The sequence below is a fragment of the Rattus norvegicus genome, chromosome 2 (assembly GCF_021556685.1).
Source record: "Rattus norvegicus strain SHRSP/BbbUtx chromosome 2, alternate assembly SHRSP_T2T, whole genome shotgun sequence".
In the NCBI taxonomy this organism is placed as follows: Eukaryota; Metazoa; Chordata; class Mammalia; order Rodentia; family Muridae; genus Rattus; species Rattus norvegicus.
The window spans coordinates 57159659-57170023 of NC_141535.1; positions in this window are offsets into that span (position 1 = coordinate 57159659).

Here is a 10365-nt window from a genome sequence, read left to right on the forward strand (position 1 = left end):
AAGTGACAGAAACACATATGGAGGGATACAGTAGATGTGGGCCAAAGCCACTGTAATGTTTTGGCCAACTGTCTGCCTTTTACTCCAGCACGTGTTCATTTCTTTGCATGTCGACATACCATCATCATATGTGTTCTTTACATGGATTAGCTTCACCAGGAGGATTTTTCCATAAATGTTAATCAATTGGTTTTTTTTTCTGCTTTTTGATATTCTGGGGTATGTCATAGCAGGATGCAGGATCTAAATTTTATCTGTGGTTGTGATAAAGTGAAAGAGACACAAGTAGCAACATCACCATTGAGATGAAAAATAATGATAAACTTGATCTGCTCAAACCCCAAAGGATCCTTATCTCTGAACTTATTCTGTCATTTTCCCTAAGGTGTAATGGAAAAGATATGAAAAAACGTACAAACTTTACGGAATAGTTAAATGGAGTTAATACTAGCCAATCTGGCTAAGTACCATGGGCAGTTTCCATTGATAGACTCGAACGTGAAATTTTTACACATATGGAAATGCATTTGGGTTGCCTCTTCTGCTTTTAGCAGCCATTAATCCTGCTTTGTTGACCAACATGTTAACCCATTTCCAGAGTCAAACCCAGGCCTTTCTCTGCAGTGTGTCAGACTTTTTTTTTTCCCTTGATCTCCCCTAATAACAGTTGGTATCTATCAAATATTGTGAACATATGCTAAGTGGTTTTTATGCAGTATCAAGTGCAGTATCATGGCGTCTAGTGTCTATTGTTATCCTAATTTAGTTAATACATATATCAAGGATCAAAAACATCAATTAACTTACATAGCTAGAAAGGAGACAAGCTGGATTTCCTAACTTGATACGGCTGACATGAAAGTCAATCAGTTTGGATGGAAAGCTTGGGAAGATAGCTATCAACTATATTCCAAATTTCATTATAGAGATGGGTTCTTCACATGATTTATCCCTAAATGTTTAATATGCTTTTCTATGTAAAGTCTCAGACTTACGCAAAGGTTAGAGGATGTCCACTTCTTACCAGGTTACCCTTAAACCTTTAGTGTTAGGTGCTGTCTGGTTCATACCTTTAACCTGAACAACCCAGTGCTATGAAAGGACTCCTGATCTATCTGGGTGCCTCACAATACCTCAGCATCCTGCCCTCCAGGTTTGTGCATCTCCATCTCCGTAAAATTCCTGAGTGAAATCTGTATTTAATTTCTCCCTTTGCAAAAGGAGAGTATGCCGCAGATGGCCAATGGTTTCTATCTGGATCCCCTTGTTCCAGATTCAAACAAATGAGATCAGTCTACAGGAATGACCAGTTGTACATTTTCAAATCTAGATAAAGACCATCCTATTGTACGTGTGGTTTGCTGCTATGTAGGGTACATCCATTTATTTAATACATGCATATATACCGCCTTCTCCGTGACAAGGATTATGCAAGATTCTGGAGATACAGAGAGCAAAAGAAAAACATTTTGTGACTTCACTGATTTTCAGCATGGAATCCCAATACCTAATATGGGTTACAAATGCAATATTCTTTGAGCTCTTATGAATCAGTGCTTTATACAAGTTGGTTCTATTTAAAGAAAACTCTATGAGCTCTGAAAGACGCACAGGCTCCATTTTTGTATGTACTACCTGAATGAACTTAGAAGGGTTGATGTCCTGGTTAATGTTGTGTGGCTAAGAAAGGCAAACACTCACTTTCAACTAGGAAGGTGTTCTTCCCATTATTATTTTAAAGTAAGAGCTTCCTGGTACACTTGTTCCCTCCCTCCTTCCATCCCTCCCTCCCTCCCTCCCTCCCTCCCTCCTTCCTTCACTCCCCTCTCTCATAAATACTCAGTCAAATAATCTGACTCATGACCTAAAGAAACAACTTCTTTATTCTTTGTATATGTTAATATAGAAGTGGTCACAAAAACTGTGCTTTCACAGAATTACTTAAATGACCCAAACACTTCCTAAATGCTACAAAAACATCCAGAGAATGGATAGAAAGTATGTCATTGTTGAATTAATGTTGCACTCTAATTTTGTGTTCTCCCAACTTCACAGTTAAGATGAATTATTATTGCTCTGGTAACCTAAGTGTGTGTATGTGGAGGGCTGCCTCCTTCCATGTACGTGACATTTTCTGCAGTGATTGGAGTTGCCTTTGGCTTCTCATAAGGCAAACCTCAGCTCTCTGGAAAGCACTGTTGGGGTGGATGATTGAGTTGAAAACCAGCTTAACTAAGCTGGTGTGAAAATTAAGGCTCTGCCCATTTCAATACAACAGTATAAAAAGAAAACACACAAGTATGCATAAAACAATTAACACCACGCCTGGCACTAGATTTGCTGAATAAGTTGGAAGTTAGACATTTCCACTTGGCCTGGCATGGTTTCAGTGTACACTGTAATAATAACAGCTTTCATGTTTAATTAATACAAGTATTATTAACTAGCCAGCCCAGTTGCCAAACCAGAAGAGACCTATCTGAAATACAGTGATTTTGCTGAACTATAAACAGAACCAACTAAACCTTGTTTGACGACTAAAAAGATACCTATTCGCTTAAAGCAGAAGTGGAATAATTCAGAAGTACCCATGTCTAATCCACACTCTCTGTGTGCCATTGACAACTCTACAGATCCTCAGAACATAAAAAAAAAAAAAAAAAAAAAAAAGCCAGTCTTTAGGATGTTGGATTAGGGAACCTAGAGTTTGTGGCTCTTTTTTAACCCTGTAGGGCCTACTAGTTCCCATTAATTGAGCATTCTTAGAAAACTAAATCAAGATTGGCTTTCAGGGGAATAAGGAACATGTGGTCTGAACTTGCGACTGTCATTTGCAGACATTATTTGCATAGACTATGCACTTCTCTTTGTAGGCTAATCAGATTCAGAGGCCATTGATATGTGTGTGCTCGCATACTTGAGAGCCAGGTGTGAGTGGCTAGTTAGTTATTCATTGAATGTTCAAGTAACCTAAGCCTCCACTACAATGGTCCTCCAAACATGGGCCCCAGAATATCAGCCAGGGGCTTACCTGGGAACTCACTGGGAAATGCAGATTCTCAGGCCCCACCTCGGACACGGGGTAACTCTGTGATTAGGCTGGGGAATCTGTATCTTAGGCATTCCAGGCAATTCAGATGCAAGTCGAAATTTGAGAACCACTGCCTCCGCATGAATCACCATCATCTCGATTTATTCTCAGAAAGTTAAACTTTAACCACTTAGCCGAGGTGCCATGGAATAGAGTTTAGCCACAAACAGAAAAGCCTGGGTTGATGGCAGATTGACTTGCTCCGTGGAATCTCTGCAAGCCATTTCAAAATATGGAAAATTGGGCTCTGAAACGTTGTAATGTTGATGTTGGCAACCAGTCCTGCTGATCTGCAGAGAAATATGGGGTCTTCCTGCTGTTTCCTTTCTCCTGAATTCTTTTCTGGCCTCTTGGAAACGTTCCTTTGAGGCAGGCCTGAAAATATCAACTCCTCTGTGTAAATGACTTGTTTATCCTCCTGATCATTCGTTAGAAAGCATTGAATTTTGCTGAATCAGGGGTAATTGCTTTTGACAGGCGTACACATAAAACAGTAAGTGATACTGAAAATACTTGGTGCAAGGCTCGAAACTTGGAACATTCTAGGTTCTTAATAATGGGTCATGCCATTTGGCACATCTTTGTAATCTTAAACAAAGGCAGTCCAACCAAGACAATAATGAAAAATGAGAACTAAAGGTTGAACAAAAGTGAAATGTTATCCTGGTGAAATGGCAGAAAACAGGGTACTTCACAGGAGGGGGCTTTCAAATATGAGAAGTTCAATCTAGTCTGGGTCAATATTACTTATCTAGAAAGAAGAAAATCTATACAGAGAAAAACTAGGTATAAGGAAGTGACTATTTTTTTTGAGTATTTCAAAATGGGAAACAAAACTATTTTGAAAATATATTTATCGAGCATAATTTCTTCCTTACTTAGTGTAATCTATGACATGTCTTCTTTATTATTTAATTATGAACATATGAAATTAGCCAGGTTAAGTTCAAATATTAAAAAAGTACAGACTAAAAGGTAAACTATGCCCCTCTTTCATTTCTTTATCTCTATCTATCTGTACTTTCTGGATAACCACTAAAAATTGATGTGTATATTTTGGAGTATATTCTCTGTTTGAACCACATTTCTGTTTATAATGTCACTACTGTGGATAATCACTGGATGGATATGGGCCAACTATGGAGTAGAGCCTTGACATCATAGATGACAAACATATAAAATAACTTCAAGTATGGGTTGCTCATCAATCTCAAAGGAACTGATATTCAAATACTATGTATTTTTATATCAAATTGGGCTGGTTCTTGCGGAACCAGTCTAGGTCAAGGTAGATGCATCAAATATTTGCCCAATTGTTATGTTAATATATAGGTGATTGCCTTCAAGGAAAAAGGGACACAGTAGCTTTGTTCTATGCTCATTCTAACTTGATTTACAATATCTACCTTTGCCTTTACATATTATGAATAGCCTTCCATGTCAGTTTGTACAGACTTATTTCATTCCTGTGGAAGAAGGGAAACAGTCATCCTATAAATGACTGTGCCATGACTGTCAAACCTCTTGCACTTGAAAGCGTTAGATGGTTTCCATTCACAAATGGTCCTTCGAGTCAGCCATCTTTATACATCACTCCTTGTTTGTGTCTTGAGAAGGTATGTCCATAGAGGGAACTTTGTCTAGACAAGAAAAGAAGGGACTTTAGTTAAGTCTTCATACATACTGCCAAAGTATTCTGTGAAAAAGCAACAGCAAGTGAGAACCTCTGTGTGTACGCTATCACCAGTTCTAAGTCACCTCACTGTTAAAATGGATTTGTTCTAGTCGAAAAGAAAAAAATCATCACGTCTGTGTTTTCTCCTGAGAATTTTGGTAGCTTACGCTCTTCTGTGTCTTTGTTCTATCTTACTATTTTGCAGATATTTTGGAAGTCCAGTTTTATTCTTTTATAAATGTATATCCCATTTCCCTACATGTATAGCTGAAAACAGTCTTCTTTCTTCCAATGCGCTCTCCTGGGCTCTTGTCAAAGACAGATTGGCTGCAAATGTGAAGGTTTATTTTGGGAATCTCCATTCTTTCCCATTTGACCTGTGTGTCCACTAGTATTAAGTGTTTACACTTGTTCTAACTGTAAGTATTCCAAACTGAGAAGTATAAAAAGTTCAATAGCTTCATTCTTTTTAATGATTAATTTGCCTGTCTCATTTCTTTTCACTTCAATAAAAATTTTATGCCTGTTTTGTCATTTCTTTGTAGAACCTGCCTGGAAATTTTACAGGGACCACACTGAATCTGCTCCTTTATGCCTATTTTGTCCTTTGTGATGAAATGATAAAAGAAACGTTTGCTTTTAATATCCAGTTTTGCATTGTTCATTGTAAGCATCTAGGAATGCAGTTAATTTTTTTAACTGTATATTGGAAGAACAGTCTAACCTCACGGAACTTCATTATTAGTACTAACAAACTGGTTAACTAAATACAGGAACATGTCATCTGAAAGGGGGAATCCTTTTCACCCTTTTGCATTAAGATGTCAGTTGGTTTCATTTCCTTGTCTACATGCTCGGCCTAGAACTTCTAATGCAGCATTCAATAGGCGAAAACAACAAAAATCTATGATTTGCTCCAAAGCTAAGGAGGAAGAAAGCTTTAACTCTTTTTTGTCATTATGTATAAAATCAGCTATGGTTTCTCATTGAAGTCCCCTCCAGGTTGGGGAATTCCCTCTCTATCTAACTCTGTGCCTTAGAATTTCAACTATATACTACAGGCTGGCCTCACACTCAGGAGTCTCCTACGCTAGCCTGAGTTGACAGAGTTAGAATTACAGCCATACACTGCTGTATTTTCCCCTTTGAGGTGCTAGACATTGAATTCACAACCTTGCAAATATGCTCAAGATCTCTGTCAGCCAGCTACACTTCCAGCCCTGGAGTTTCACTTACCTCTTAGTTTGCAAGACTGTGAACTCAATGCACCCCTGTCACTCCGTTCTTGAATTGCTGAGGTTTACAATTTTTAGTCCGTCTTGGGTTTGTTTGTTTGTTTTTCTCTTAAAAGACTCATCAGTGTTATTAACCCTTAAAAATATTGGAGTCCTTCGATTAGCTCTGTTGTTTTGAAAACCTTTATTGCTTAACTTTTTTTCTGCAGTCTTTATTGCTTTTGGTTTTGCTTTGCTTATTTATGTTTATCTTGCTTTTATTTTCAGATACCCAGGTAGAAATTACGATCATTACGTAGAAGTCTGTATCTTTTTAAGTATAGTTGTAGGTGGGAGTGTTGGTGCATGTAACTACAGCACTCGGGAGGCAGAGACAAGTAGATCCTTGAGGTTGAGGCCAGCCTGGTCTTCAGAGTGAGTTTCAGTACAGCCAGGGCTACACAGAGAAACCAAGTCTCAAAAAAAAAAAAAAAAAAAAGAAAGAAAGAAGAGGAGGAGGAAGGGAAAAAGATGGAAGAGAGAAGAAAGGGAGGAAAGATAAAAGAAGGAAGAAAGAAACAAAAGAAAAGAGAAGAGAAAAGAAAAGAAAAGGGAAGGAAAGGAAAGAGAAAAGAAAATAACTAGCTGTTTGTGGCCACAAGTTTCCTCAGAAGCCCACACATCTTGACAGGTTTTCCTTCATCCTCATTCTTAGATGGCTCTTGTTCCTCATCCACTGCTGACCTAGAACTGTTTAATTCCCATGTGTACTTGACTCCCCCGTATGTCTTCCTTGTTTGTTTTCATTCCACACTGAGTTGCATGATTTCAATTCCTTTGCATTTATCAAATATCAACTTATTTTTTGCCTGTTGCAAAATGTTTTCTACATGATAGAGCTGTGTATTCTACACATTTTGTTTGTTTTAGTTGCTTTTCCCAGCAGTACCCTATAGCATAAAGTATTTCATAGTCTCATGTACTCCGTATGGGTTTTTTATGAGGGCCTGTTTTGAAAACAGTATAAGTGGTTTATTCTGACCTCAGAAAGACTCTCACCAGCTTTCTCTTTTCATGCCCCATTCTCTTCTTAAGATGCCTGCCTTATAATTTGTCCTGTCAATCTCTTAAAATGCTCTATCTCTTCTTAACAACTTACCATTAAACTTTCTATTATAATAAGTTATAGGTGAGTTTGAACTCCCCATGTTCTACTGCAGCTAAAGTTAGCTCTTTTATAAGGAATATCAAGTCTGTGTTCTTCTTTTCTTGGGCAAAATCTCAAGGCTCAGCTCCACTTGGCTCTGCTCGCCTGAGTGTAGTTCTCTCAGAATGATATCCTGTTTTTTGGTTTTTTGTTTTGTGTGTGTGTGTGTGTGTGTGTGTGTGTGTGTGTGTGGTTTTTTTGTTTTGTTTGTTTTGTTTTTTGCAAGATTCTAGATTTTAAACCTGTGGATCATGACCCTCATTAGGGTCGCATATCAGATATTTACATTATAATTTATAACAGCAACAAAACTACAGTTATGAAGTAGCAATGAAATAATTCTATGATGGGGGTCACCACAGCATGAGGAACTATATCAAAGAGTCACAGTGTTAGGAGGTTTAGAACCATGGTGATGGAGTAGTAACCTCTGGAACTCAGCCTGCCTTTTCTGGAGTGGAATCTTGGCTATACCAGAAACCAGGGATAAAGGCAATCATTGCCTCAGTATTACTCTGTAAAATAATTTGGATGTTGAGTTTACCTATATATTGGATGAGGGGAAAAAATTCTGATCTTTTGACTGCACTTGACAAAAATTCAGTGTGCGCAGCCTAGAGTCATGTGGGAGGCTATGCAACATAAAAGGCAGCCCCTCTTGTAAGACGGGTTCTTTGACTGGGAGGTACTTGCTGATGGAGCCTTGCTTGTTCACTTCACCTACAGTGACACTCTTCCTAAGCTGAGCTGGGCAGCAGGGATGCTAGAGTTGGGGGTGGGGACATTCAGATTTTACTCCTTCCATTCAAATCCTGGAAGTCACTATCTACTTTATTCTGATTTGATATTATTTTTCGGTAATTTCTGTAGGGTAGATGTAAGGAAGGAAATATGCAAACTCCACTGTAGGAACTGAAGTGATAGGAAGATAAATGAATATTGTCCCCTACACCCAAACTGACCTCAGTCTAGTTCTACAGATCCCATTTCCTGCTTCCTGTCACTGCTTCCTGTGGCATGGGGACAATAATACATAGCTTATCTTTTTGTGTATGGGAGCTAGATGGCATAACAAATGTAATCAGAACAGCATTGCCTATTCAATCAATTCTAAGTAACATATGCTACAGATATTATTTTGCTTGGATGTTTCTCTGACCAGCTCATACGTACTAAACCTGTGGATTGCAGACATAGCTGCATCTCAGGCATTTTTCTGTAACAAAACAAAAGGGAAAAATCACTCAGAATTTTAATGGTCCTCACTAAGTACCTCAAATCACAGGCACAAAGAAGAGGCAAAGCCCACAGGCAAGCAACCTCATTCCATCATAACCCCCGTCTACAGGACATCACGTACCACTCGCACCCAGCTTCTGAGAATCTATTTATTTTTATTTAACGTATATGAGTGTTTTGGCAACTTGTATGGATAGGCATCATGGGAACGCTTGGTACTTAAAGAGGCCAGAAGAGAGCCTCAGATTCCCTGAAACTGGAATTGCAGATGGCTGTGAACTGTCATGCAGGTGCTAGGAACTGAAAGGATGTCCCTCGCGAGATGAGTCAATGTTACCTGTTGAGCCACCTCATCGGTCATCCTCCATGAATTTTTTCAATTCATTTACTTTTTTTTTTTCTGGTTCTTTTTTTCGGAGCTGGGGACCGAACCCAGGGCCTTGCGCTTCCTAGGTAAGTGCTCTACCACTGAGCTAAATCCCCAACCCCTAATTTACTTTTATTTCAATTTTTCTACCATGGATTTTGATCACGCTCTTCTCCTCTCCCGACTTATTCTATAAACTCCTCGCCACTCCATGTTCCCGACTTCCTATTGTGCTCTTTCTCTCAACCCCTCCCCCAGTGAAAATCAAAACAAGAAAAATGACCCAAAAAATACAAAAACAAACCACAAAGCACATCAAACAGAACAAAACTAAACATGGAGTCTATATTGGCCTGGGCATGAGGCCTTCCCTGGAGTGTGTGACTGACCCAGTGACACTCCTTTGAAGGATACCGATTGCTCCCCTCCCAGAAAGCATCAACTGTGACTAGCTTCTTGGTTAGGGGCAGGACTTTGTGTCCACTTCCTCTTCTTAGTTCTGGGATTTGTTCTGTCTGATTTGAAATGAGAGCAGGTCTTCCTGGCATGCACTGCCATGGTCTCTGTGTGAACCAACCCTGTTGTATCTGAAAAATACTGTTTCCTTGGAGTCATCCACCACACAGGGCTCTAACAGTCTTTCTATCTCCTCTTCTGGAGTTTCCTGAGCCCTGAGGAAAGGAGTTTGATAAAGACATCCAGGTTAGGACTACGTGTTCTAATATCTCTCAGTGTCTGCACATTTTCTAGCTGTGAGTCTCTGTATTAGTTCCCATCTACTGCATGAAGAAGCTTCTCTGATGAGTGTTGAGTGATGTGTTCACCCTAGTGTGGTGACTGTGGGTTTCTGGTAGAGAGTGCCTCTGCAGATTGGCCAAGTCACAAAATATGGAGATGGTGTCGAAGGTAAAGTAGAAAGAGGCAGAAAAAAGTAGGGTACTTTGGGTCCCTTCTAAGAGGAAAAGTCTCTCCAAGGGGGTTCGGCTGGGAGAACCTGTATCTCTCAATTTCTCAATGAACTATTTACCCATATTGTTCAAGTTAAATTTATAAAATGTCATTTCATCCCTTCATTCATTCCTTCATTCTTTTATTTCATCATTCCATCATGTAGCATACCTTTATCAGATAATCACTCTGATGAAGACATCTTGTGAAAAATTTCAGAGTGATTAAAATGGAATGAATCCCTTCATAAATTCATTTATATCTGGGTATGTGGTTACCTCAGTCACAAGTATCAGGATTGTCACTCAGTATGAAAATGCTCCATGAACTATCCTCCGAGGAAGTTCTTGGAAGAGTTCCAAGTTGGTTTATAAAAATACCAGTGGTAGAGCGCTTGCCTAGAAAGTGCAAGGCCCTGGGTTCAGTCCCCAGCTCCGGAAAAAAAAAAAGAAAAAAGAAAAAAAAGAAAAATACCCAAACATAAAATGAAGCTCTTCCTAGAGGAAGATAAGAAGTTCCTCTCCTCCTCTTATTTCAAAGGATTCTAGAGTCTTACAGGTCTACCGCATTTAAGATAAATACACTGAAAAAGTGAGCTATGATCACTGTGTTTCCTCCAAGTTT